General features: G+C 32.2%; 1 pseudogene; it reads left to right on the forward strand.

Moving 5' to 3' along the window:
• The first annotated feature begins 6,284 nt into the window (after positions 1-6,284).
• The window catches only part of LOC143406437 (large ribosomal subunit protein eL24 pseudogene), a 45,072-nt pseudogene continuing 39,071 nt past the window's right edge, over positions 6,285-12,285 (forward strand).

Genomic DNA, 12,285 nt, shown 5'->3' on the forward strand with positions numbered 1-12,285 from the left:
ATCTGATTGTAGCTACCTGCTCTTCAAGATACTTAGTAGTGTGGAATATTTTTCTATGACTAACACTCTCACAGACAAAAATACAATTTAGCATACATTAACAGCAGCATTAATCATAAAAACAAGACATTTTAAAACTTACTGCTTATGCATGATCCATATTCCTCTAGTTAAAACAATATTCTCAGGCCCAAAATTAAATTTAACATGACTTCACTTATCAGAAAATAAGGACTATCATAATGTTCATATTATTCCCAAACTAGTACATTTAATGTACTTTCATGGAAATCTCAAAGAACTCCTCACAGATGGCTAGAATTAAACTTCATCTTTGTTTTGTTTTTACTCTTTGCACTTCAATGTTTCCAACAGTTTGGCTACAAATGACCAGCAAAAGATTTCAGCTTTTAAGTAGTGTGATGAAGTATTACTATTAGGTTGCAAGTTCTACAAATTCTTGGAACGAATTTAACTCCATCCTTCTTGGCTGACATTAAGTAGAGAAAATCAGCATCTCTTCCAGGTAGCACTAAAAAGCAATCTCCATACAAAAGCAATATGCATAAAAGAACCACCTGTAATTTAATGAATAAATTCATCTACTTTTGACCTCAAACTAACATGTACACACATAAATGTATATATATATATATATATATATATATATATATATGTCAAATATATTACTTGATATGAATATAATCTTTAGATCTACCTCCTGATGTTTTATTTTATACCTTTTAATGATCTGAACTTTTATAAAATTTATTAAATTTAATGCATAGAAGAAAATATCTTAGATAAATGTCTTAAAGAATGTTTTTACATCATGTAATAGATAATATTTTATGATCAAATGTTTAAATGTAATATAGTCTCTACATCAACTAAAATTTAACAATAAAAATACATTTTGCATTTACAGCTAAAATGTAAGAGGAAGAGCAAACAGATACAATGTCTTTAGCAGTTATCAGTGAAATTTAGTTATTAAAATTTCATATTATATCAACTTTATTATATTTTTACATACAAAAAAGAGACTTAACACCCAGAACAATATACAAGCAATGTTTGGAGAAAAGTAATCTGATCCTTTTGACAATTCAGTGATTTCTTTGTCCATGACCCTGAACTGATAATGATGTCTTATGTTTAGGAAGGATCATCAATCTTGGAGAATCTCAGTGACAATCTCAGTGTCAATTTCTTTATCACAATGGATATATATCTGAAGTGCTTGCACTTATGCTGAATTAAGAGACATGGTAGGTTACACAAATCACCACTGGGACAGAATGAAGCCATTCATTCTTTAAATAAGGAGAATTTATCTCAAACCATATAAGTAAGTGATTGAAACTAGTGAAAAAATTATAAAGCCAACTGATGATACATTTCATTTTAAATCATGGGAAACCAGAATATTTGTCACTCCATATCCTATTCAAGAAACAAATTAGTTTGAAACTTCCTACTTTTGAGAAGTTTTTTACTTCAGCTAAAACTTCCATCACAATACTAGACATTACTATAACCAATGCATTGAATATTAAATTGTGTATTATTAAAACTCAACCATGACACTAAAGAAAAAGTAGAATGTTATATTGTTAAGCAGCTTAACAAACCTGGAATCCAAGTGGCTGAGAAGGATGAGACAAAACCAGCCTCAGCAACAGTGAGGTATTAAGCAACTCAGTAAGATACTGTCTCAAAATAAAATACAAAATATGACTGGGGATGTGATTAAGTGGTTGAGTGCCCCTAAATTCAATCCTTGGAATCCCCAAACAAACAAAAAAAAGTAGCTTAAAAACACTAGGCATAATAAATAAACTACTTCATTTTTTTATAGTTTTGAACTCATTGTATTAAAGAATATATTCCCTGGTAACAGTTCAGATTTTATTGCATAATGTTTTATTAAAAAGTCAACAATAATGATTATTTTAAATAACTTTTAGAAGTCCCAGAAATATTTCTACTTGTTATTTTTATTTTATTAGCTCTAATTTGTACATGTTATGTTTCAGCATAGCATGAGAGACTGGAGGAGAAAATGCTTTGGAATTATCAAGGAAAGAATCAATAGTTCTAATATTTCATGTAACTGCATGATTTTGAGAAAAATTGTCTAACTTCTCTGAATCTCGATTTTATCATGATAAGACTGGTAAAAAATATCTACTAAGGGTTGTGTGATGAGGGAAAAAACACATAATTTCAATATTTGACACTATGTACATGCCAATAAGAAGCATTTTGACAACTTTATCTATTCTGGAGGCTTCCTTGAAGCAGATATCCTCTTGTCAACCTCATATTGGTTTGTACTCATAAGAATTAATCTAATACTTTATAAAAATTCTAAATAAAATGAGTTTCTTACCTTTTTAAACAATCTCCAAATCCAATTGTTCTTCTCTGTAGCATGTTATTTGAATGACATTTTTAGTCAGTTCCACTTCTCTCCTTGATGTTCCAAAAGACACACAGTCAATTCTGTGTTCTGTGTTTTATAGTAATGCAATACACCTAAATTCTAAAAGAGCCCCTGAAACTTTAGCAGGTTTCATTGAAAATATTGTCAATGTTTTGATTGGCATTCCCACTTTGACAAAATTAGTCAAATGGAAAAGAGAAGAAAACATTATTTCTACATATTGTTGGATAAACAAAAAGACTTCTGACCCTGTAACTTCAATTTTGTCTACTACATGGTTGAGTTTACAGTAGTTTTGTTTTTCTCCAGGACATGTCTGAATGTTTAACAAGTGAAAATGGTAGAATGAATAAAACATGAAATACAGAATCACCCCGTATTTGTTATGATTTTAATGGGGACACTAATCATTACTATGAGTAACACATAGAAAGTGATTGTTTTCATTATTTTGTTGGAGGAAGATAGTACATTTCAGAGATTCTTATATGAACTTTCAAACTGTGATAACCCATTCCAAATTACAAATGCACCAATTCAAATATATACATTGAGACTCCTAGGTGAGTCTGAAAGATCAAGAGTCTCACATTGATCCAGACTAGCTAAAAACCCATTTATTAATTGCCCCACCTTATCTCTCATTCTAAATGGGATCATGGTGATGCTGTGAAACTTGGATCATTTGTCAACTCTGTCCCTTTATGCAGAGTTTTTGAACTCTCTGGACATGTCCAGCATTCAGTCTCTAAAGCAGGTTGTTTTAAACATTGAGTACTAGTTGTGGTCTTACAGGGTTCTTCCATCTAGGGATCTAAACTATTTGAGTCATTTGGTTCCAGATCTAAAAGTGACTTGATCTTTTGTACTCAACAGAGGATTGGAGCTTATAATAAGGACAGTATCCCTCAGCATTCTTCTCCTTCATTCTTCACCTTTATTTAACTGGTTATGTTTTGATTTTGTAGCACCCTGTTGCCTGCCATATTTTTCTCTGTTGACTAATTGCACAACTCTCTTTGATATATCTGGTCATTACAATAATTATAACTACTCTTCTACTATGTTTTGGTATCAATACTATACTGTTTTTGTTATTATAGCTCTGTATTATAATTTAAAATCTAGTATTGTATGCCTCCAGTTTCACTTTTCTCACTAAGGATGCTTTGGCTATTTTGAGCCTCTTATTTTTCAAATGAACTTTATGATTCCTTTTTCTCTTTCTATGAAAAAAGCCATGGGGGATATTAATAGGAATTTTATTAAATCTTTATAGAACTTTAGGTATTATGGCCATGTTAATAATAATCCCATCTATTCAAGAACATGGATGATATTTCCATCTTCTAAAATCTTCAATTTCTTTTCTTTATTTAGTGTTCCATAGTTTTCATTGTAGAGGTTTTGTTAGATTGATTCCTCAGGTTTGTTTGTTTGTTTGTTTGTTTTTGTTTTTAAGGGTATTGTGAAGGGGTAGTTTTTCTAATTTCTCTTTCAGCTTATTCATCATCAGTGTATAGGAATGTAATTGATTTATGTGTATTGACTTTATATCCTGCTACTTTGCTGAATTCACTTATGAGTTCTAGAAGTTTTCTGGTGGAGATTTTTGGGCCTTCTAAATATAGGATCATGTTGTCTGCAAATAGGGATAGATTGAGCAATTGATGTAACCACTCTGGAAAGCATTATGGATATTCCTCAGAAAACTTGGAATGGAACCACCATTTGACAGTTATCTCACTCCTCAGCATATACTCCAAGGACTTAAAATTAGAATACTACCGTGATTCAGCCACATCAATGTTTTTAAAGTAGCTCAATTCACAACAGCTAAGCTATGGAACCAACCTAGGTGCCCTTCAACAAATGATAAAGGATAAAGAAATGGATGAAGAAAATGTGATGTATGTACATAATGGAATAATATTCAGAAAAAAAGAATGGCTTTATGACATTTGCTGGTAAATGGGTGGATCTGGAGACTATTATGCTAAACAAAATAAGCCAATCCCCCCCAAAACAAAAGTTCTAATGTTCTCTCTCATATATGGATACTAACACAAAACAGTGGGTGGGGGATTGAGAAAATAGAAGTTCAGTATATCAGACAAACAAAAATTAAGTGAAGGAAGGAGGAAACAGGAATAGGAAAGACAGTGGTATGAATCTGACTTAACTTTCTGACTTTCAATCTGACTTTACTTAGTCATAGTGTGCGTAATAATAATAATAATCCACATCACGTAGAACTAAAAGAGTGGGATCCTAATTGAAATAATATATACTTCATATCTGTATAAATATGTCAAAATAGATTCAACTGTCATGTGTAATTAAAAAGAACAAATAAAAAAATAAGTATGTCTTCTCATCTTCTGAAGTTTGTGGGTTGCACCTGACCTTATCAATTCAGGCCTATTATTTCCAATGAATATTAATAAGCCTTATTTTGTTACTGTCTTCTTAATTTCAAAAATGACCTTCAGAGAAAAATGATGTTGTTACCCTTCTTATAATTGCATTCCAGATGGTCCTAGAGAGGGCTGTGTCCTTGGGGCAGATACTGTAAAATATAATTATGTGATAACTCATCTGGCCTTGCTTGCATTATATGTCAATCTATCATGACTCCTTTATGTCTATTCAATCTTACTCCTCTTATTTTCTTCAGCACCTCAGACAATTTCACCTCACTAAGGTTCTAAGAAGCACCTGATATTTGGTTTGTCATGAAATCTGAAATTTCTTCTTTGATTTAATTTTTGCTTTTATATTCTAATCCTCAGATAAAACTCTCTAAAATCCAATCCTAAAATGACTTTCTTGGCCTTAACTAATAACTGTTATATAATTTCTCCCTTTATTTTTTTTTTAGTAATCTCTTTATGCCTTTATCAAGCTAGGCATTCCCCTATCTAATTTATATTGAAATCAATCTTAGTTTGGACAATTTCTGAGGGGATCACCTATTTCCTGGTGGCAGAGAGTACTCTTCAGCACTGTGCACTGTTGAAGTCTACTACAGAATGAGAGAGTGCACCTGCAGGCCCAAATTCAAGGGCAACCATAAATCCCACATCCTGAGCCCACATGTTAGGTTTCTATTTTTTTACAACCAAGGCTCAGATCTTTGGCTGGGCATTAATATATTTCTGGGGATCTGAGACTATCAGATTCTAGTTCAATGTTCAAGTCATTTCTGCCCTTGACGAAAAATATTCTTTGATCCTCAAGATTTACCTATGTATTAAATATCGATACATCTCTCATTATCCTTCTTCAATGAATTAATTCAAATTAACAAGTTCAAGCCTATATTGGTAACTTTTTGGACTTGTCATCTCTCCAGCTATTTAGCTACTGAAAGGGTGAGACCTTTCAGCATTTTCCCTGAAAGATATAAGAGCGATCTTTAGCAATCAGGATGTTATATTTTATTGGTGTCATATTCTGTTGCAGTTTTTCCTACCAATCAGTATAGATATTCTTTTCTGCCAGGCAATTAATGACCAAGTACCAAATATTAATTTTGCCATCTGCTTTTTAAGATATCTTAGTACCATACGCATTAGTATAAGACCACAAGCAGCAGACTCTAAGACAGAATTAGATGTTCAAGACATGAAATGCACAGAGGACCAAAGAAAGGACAACAGTGTCTGTATAGAGCAGTGCTTATCTTCTTCCCATGGAAGCAGTGTTAAGGAGGAAGATTTGGGCATGCAACATGGCCCAAACAAAGCTTTGGCCAAATTGAAAAGAAATCCTTTAGCCAGGCTTCTGTGGTGAAACTCCTGTATCTTATTATAATGAATGTGCTTACGTATCTATGTTGTCTTCAGTCATTGACTCAGAGATGCCTGAGGAAGTACAAATCAGTAGGAAAGAAGTGGTGAATCTTAAAATGGAGTATTGGAGTCCTCAGGAAAGTACAGACTTCACAGCTGACCAGAGAAGTATTCTGACATCTGTGACGTGTGTTTTCACATCTTATGGACTCTCCGTGTGCACCTGCTTGAGAGTATTAAGTGACTTGTGCATTGAGACCAAGGCAGAAGGATGGCTGTGAAGGCTCTGGTCAGGAAGAAATGAAAACATTCGGGGGTGAAAGCTCAGGAAGGCACCCCAGACATTGTCTCAAACACATTTCTCTTACCTCACAATATTTCCTAATATCAAACTTGCCCGCATCTTAAAGTCATCCCCCTCTATAAAATGTTACACAAAGGAGCAATATGTGTGTTGTGTGTGTGTGTGTGTGTGTGTGTGTTTCCCTTAGGAATCATGAAGTTCTCAGCCTTTTATGTTTTACCTTGCTCGTCTTATTCCACTCTTCCAGTATCTTCCATTTATTTTAGCTCCCTCTTTAATTCCTTTTTTTTTCCTTTGCCTTTTCAATTTTTTCCCCCTGAAACTCTTTCTTTCTATTTGCTATATCCCTTTGGAGTATTAGCAAGAACAGTACTATATATTAATCCTGGAAAATGGAAGCACAAGATTCATTCACTAAGAAATGCACCCTGATGTTGATATAATGCCAAGCTGTGACTAGCTAATGACCTTTGGGATGGTGTCTGGGTTCACATACTCAATGTAGAAGTGGTTGTTGAGATCAGTCTTTTGAGATAAGATTTTATATTCTGTGTGAGTAAGGAAAAAAAAAAAAAACTATTCCTGGCACCAGAAGTTGCCTAGTTCAAATATTTTTCTGATTCTCACTTTGAAATGTGAAAATTGTTTTGCTGAGTATAATTTCTGACTTTGGAGAAAAACAAATTTTGGAACTTGTCACTGTCTGCATTTAAGAGAAATATACTACCTGGGTCAAAATCATTATGAATGTAAAATATTATTCAATTGAAGCTAAAATTGTACCTATCCACAGAAAAAAGAAAGTTTCAGTGTATGCAATTTAAAATGAACTTTTTCCTTAACAAAAAGAGAGTCTACTTCATTTGTAAGACTTAAAGGCAACAACATTATAGCTTAGCTGCTGTGTTATAGTACATAGTATGCTACAAGCTGTAGTTCAAATCACACAATCATAGGTTAGAGCCAGTAACTGTACTATAACTAACCTTGGCCTAAAATAAGTTTATTCTGAAGGTGATTGGGCTGGAACTTGAGTCTAGCTGGTGGATTCAGTTCAGAGGTGCAGGTAAGAAAAGGACTGAATACAGATGTTACTTGAAACCTCAGGTGCAAAAAAAAATTTCACCAAATCTCCTTTGTAGTAACTAGGAATAGAATTCTAAGGGACTGCAGGAAAATTATGGGTCTGGTTTGGTAATGAAGTCTAAATACTTGAGGTACAAAGCAAACCTGAACAAAAAATTTATTTGATTTTATTGTATGCTTCAGCAACTTTGAATGCTGAAGGAATACTGCAAGAAGGAATAAGGGACAGATGAGACAGATGCAGTCGCTTCAGAGAATTTTACTTTATTTTATTTTTTCTGAGCTTACTTAAAACTTCTTCTTCTTCTTCTTCTTCTTCTTCTTCTTCTTCTTCTTCTTTTTTTTTTTTTTTTTTTTTTGGTTTGGAAAGTCAAGCTTTTTATGTCTTATACACTTCTCACACAGAAGAATGTTGCAGTGGTACTTATTCTACCTGCTCTGCACTCGTTCCCCATCTCTGTAGGTGATCCTGTTTTAAGTTTATTTTTACTTTTGCTTTTATTAGTGTATGTTAATTATGCAGAATGATGGTTTTCATTGTGTTTCATTCATACATACAATTTAAATTTATTTTTAATATAAACACGTAAAATTATAGACAATACATATCAAGGGGGTTCTATATGATGCTTTAATATGTGCCTATATTGTTCAATGTTAAGTCATGTTAAATATATCTATCTTCTCAAACTTTTTGTTTATTTCTTATGTGGCAAAACTTTCAAACTCGTCTAACTTTGTTCCATAGACTGTTGTTAGCTATAGTCACCCTACTACACAGTAGCATACCAGACTTTCTTGCCCTTTCTGATTATAATTTCATATCTAGTAACTGATATTTCCCCATTCCATCCTCTTCCTTTCTGTCCCCAGCCTCTGGTCATTAACATTCTACTTTCAATTTCCGTGAGATAAGCCATTTAAGAGTCCACATGTGAGATTATAAAGTATTTTTCTTTCTGTGCCTGACTTATTTCACTTAACATAACCATCTCCAGTCTCATCCAAGTTGTCTCCAATAATAGAATTTCATTCTTTTATTGGCAAAGAGAATTCCATTTCGTACATATACCACATTTTCCTTATTCAATCACCAGTGGATGGACTCTTCCATTTCTTGGTTTTTGTGAATAAGGCTGCAATGAACCGGGGAGTGCAGATATCTCTTTGACATACAGATTCCATTTCCTTGGGATGCACACACAGTAGTGGGACTGCTGGTCATGTGCTAGTTCTATTTTTAATGTTTTGAGGAGACTTTATAGTGCTTACCAAATGATTTCACTAATTTACTAAAAGTGTGCAAAGGTTTCCTTTTTTACAAATTCTAGCTTGTTATTTTAATCCTTTGGTAATGGTCAATCTTAATGGGGTGACCTGTTATATCACTTTCATTTTCATAATCATTTCTCTCACAATTGGTGGTTTGGGGAAATTTTTCATAAAAACATTGGCCAGTTAAAAGTCTTTTTTAAAAAACTATTTGTATGTATTGCCCATTTTTAAATTAGAGTTTTAAAAATTATTTTGCTATTGAGGTTTCAGAGTTTCTGATGTAGTCTGGAATTTAAGTTCTTCTCAAGTTATCAGATGTATAGTTCACAAATATTTTCTTCCATTCTTGTATTTTCCTGACACTTTGTTTTGTTCCCTTTGTTTTTTATTTTTATGTAATTTTATTGATTGATTTTGTTTGTTTCCTAGGCTTTTGCTTTTTTTGTTTGCTTGTTTTGCTTTAGCTTCATCAAAAAAGCTTATATATACTCTTATATTTTGCACATATTTTTATTTTATATAAGATAGATTACATATATTAATATATTGTTAAATATCATTATGTATACACACATGGATGTATGTGTATTTGTATGACGTGTGTGTGTGTGTGTGTGTGTGTGTGTGTGTGTGTGTAACATACCTCCAGGTTATATTAAACCAGGATAGCAACCACTGGGCAATATGTTTGGTTGGTATAAGATAGTTATTGAAATGTCAGGAGGGATACAGTTCTTCATTCAACATAAAACATTTCTAAGATGTTAAATATAATGGTGACTTCCCTCTTCTCATTTTTGAATTCTTAGCATTTGTGTTATGACAAGAAAAGAAACTGGGAGACCTGGTAGAAATCCATGATAATTGTCCAGTCAAGGGTTAAAAGCTTAGAATATAAGTGAATGTTAACTTGAAATAAAAACCAAAGAGTGGATAGAGATGGAATGGAGGTGAAGCTATCTTTGAAAAGGCTGTTAGAAATACTGGCAAGTAGCAAATGATATGAACACTGTGAAACAATGTATTCTATTCATTGTATACACCAGAGTCATCAGACACTGTTCTAAATAATTTGCCTATGTTAATGGACTCCATCCTCATTATGAGCATATGAAGTAGACACTACCAATATTTCTCCATTTTATTCTGTTTGGGGGGAGGTCCTACTGGCACACAGAAATTAAGGAACCTCATAAATAATAACAGTTATTTTCAGTGTTAAGAATTTATTCTATACATATGCTAAGAAAAAGTTTTAAGAACATCTAAATGTAAATATATAATAAGGTAATTTCAGATATCTAGTATTATATACACATAACTTTTGTGTAAAATAATTTCATCATAGTATAAATTTCTATTATAAAAAAGAAAAATATAACACTTTAAATTTTCAATTGTTTCCTTTTCAATTTTGCAAAAAAAAAAATTGTATTTTTTATTCATTTTAGAATAAACATCTTTAGGCATACAATTGTATGGAAAAGAACCTACACAGATTAAGTTGAAGCAGCACATATAACATTTTCTACTTCTTATTAATGAGACTATTACTTAATAGTCTTCTCACATTTACTTTATAAAACAACATACATTGATTTTTCCTCATCCTGAACATGCTTTTTTACTTCTCATTAATGGGTGAATGACATTTGCTTAAACCAAAACTCCAGGGTTCATTTACAACTGCATTAATAAGGTTAGAAATTGGAAGAACAAAAGAAATAAGGAATTTCTTCAAAATTATACTAAATGAGCAGTTAAGAGAGGACTCAAAATAGACAAATTACATTTTTTGAGTATACTACTTCTTTAAAACTATATATTTATTTGTTATTGAGAAAAGTCCTAGTGTTATAATAGTAAGCTAATTGTACATTTTTGTAAATCTGTTAGCATGAAGAGATTTCTTAAGCAATCCTTATAGGATCTATATAAATGTAATATTATTCTTTTTTTAAATTCCATTATTCTAATACTCATTGAAACAAGCTTCTAGTTATTTCAAACTCAATATATCAATTTTGAATAGTCTAAAAGAAAACATGTATATTTTATAATTATGAATATATTATAAAAGCATGTATTTGTATACATACATGCATATATAACATGCATAATGCATATAGATACATATATACACACATATGCATATATATGTTTTGCAGCCATTGCATTACAGTTATATTATTTAAGACTATGTCACTTATGGAATGAGTGGAGATATAAAACAATTAAAGTTAAATTAAAACATTCAGATTTAGTAAGAAGAGAAACAAAGGAGCCCCAGTTACCTAACAAAGAAAGATAGAAATTAGGAACATGTAAGCTCATAACTATACTAATACCTAAGTGTGTATTTCTCTAAATCTCTTCATGCTTATATAACCATCTACAAGATATGCACATATGTGAACTATAGTACATATTGACATATGTGATTGCATATGTGTGTGTCATGCTTCTCGCAAAAAAAAAATGGTATGAATGTAGGCAAATTTTCATACTTTTTGGCTATTTAACCATAAATTTCTTGTTTATATCATTGGGTGGGGACTTTCTATTCTTTTATTACTTTTTAAGCAGCCTGTACCCATTACACAATTTCATTCTTTGTCTATTTTTGTATATATAAACACATATACAAATGAACAAATTGTAACTTCTGATAGTATATTGAATTTTTGATGATAGCAAATTTTGTTGCAAGAATACATTATTTTATATGGGAAAAGTTGTGCTGAATGTAATATGACTAAAGTATTTCCAGTGTATCTTCTTTGTAGATCTGTCACATGTGTGCATAAATGAACACACACACACACACACACACACACACACATTTTCTACACATACACACCTACTCTGCTTTGCTGTGTCATTGTTCTCTCATTCTCTTTCTGTATTTGGCACTACTACCAGCCTTTATAATAAGGGCCTTATAAAGTTATTCCATATCATAGAGAATCAGATTTATTTTTGAATTTAAAAGGACACAATTCTTTAAATGCTAGGAGAAAGAACTGCCACTACACTTGAAGGGCAGCCTTTAGGACCAGTCTTCTGTTGCTTGCCTAAAGGATTCACTAGAAAGGTGCTTTTCTACATCCTATTCATTAGTACAACCTCATGAACAGAAGCAACTAAGACTCAATTTACCCCTTCATCTCTTTTTCATAAGCAGGGGTTAAGGGAACTCTAGCATTCTTACAGATATTCCATGTCTAACTTTTGCTAGGTGACCCAAAATTTTCAGAATGCCCAGCTTTTCCTTGATAGAGTAACCACTTGCTCCATGCTGGGATTTTGTTGTTATGTACTGTGATCCGTCCAACTGCTAACTGCAGTTCTGTTTGCCAAGATCTCCATAGACATTG

This window comes from Callospermophilus lateralis, chromosome 8 (assembly GCF_048772815.1).
Source record: "Callospermophilus lateralis isolate mCalLat2 chromosome 8, mCalLat2.hap1, whole genome shotgun sequence".
Classification (NCBI taxonomy): Eukaryota; Metazoa; Chordata; class Mammalia; order Rodentia; family Sciuridae; genus Callospermophilus; species Callospermophilus lateralis.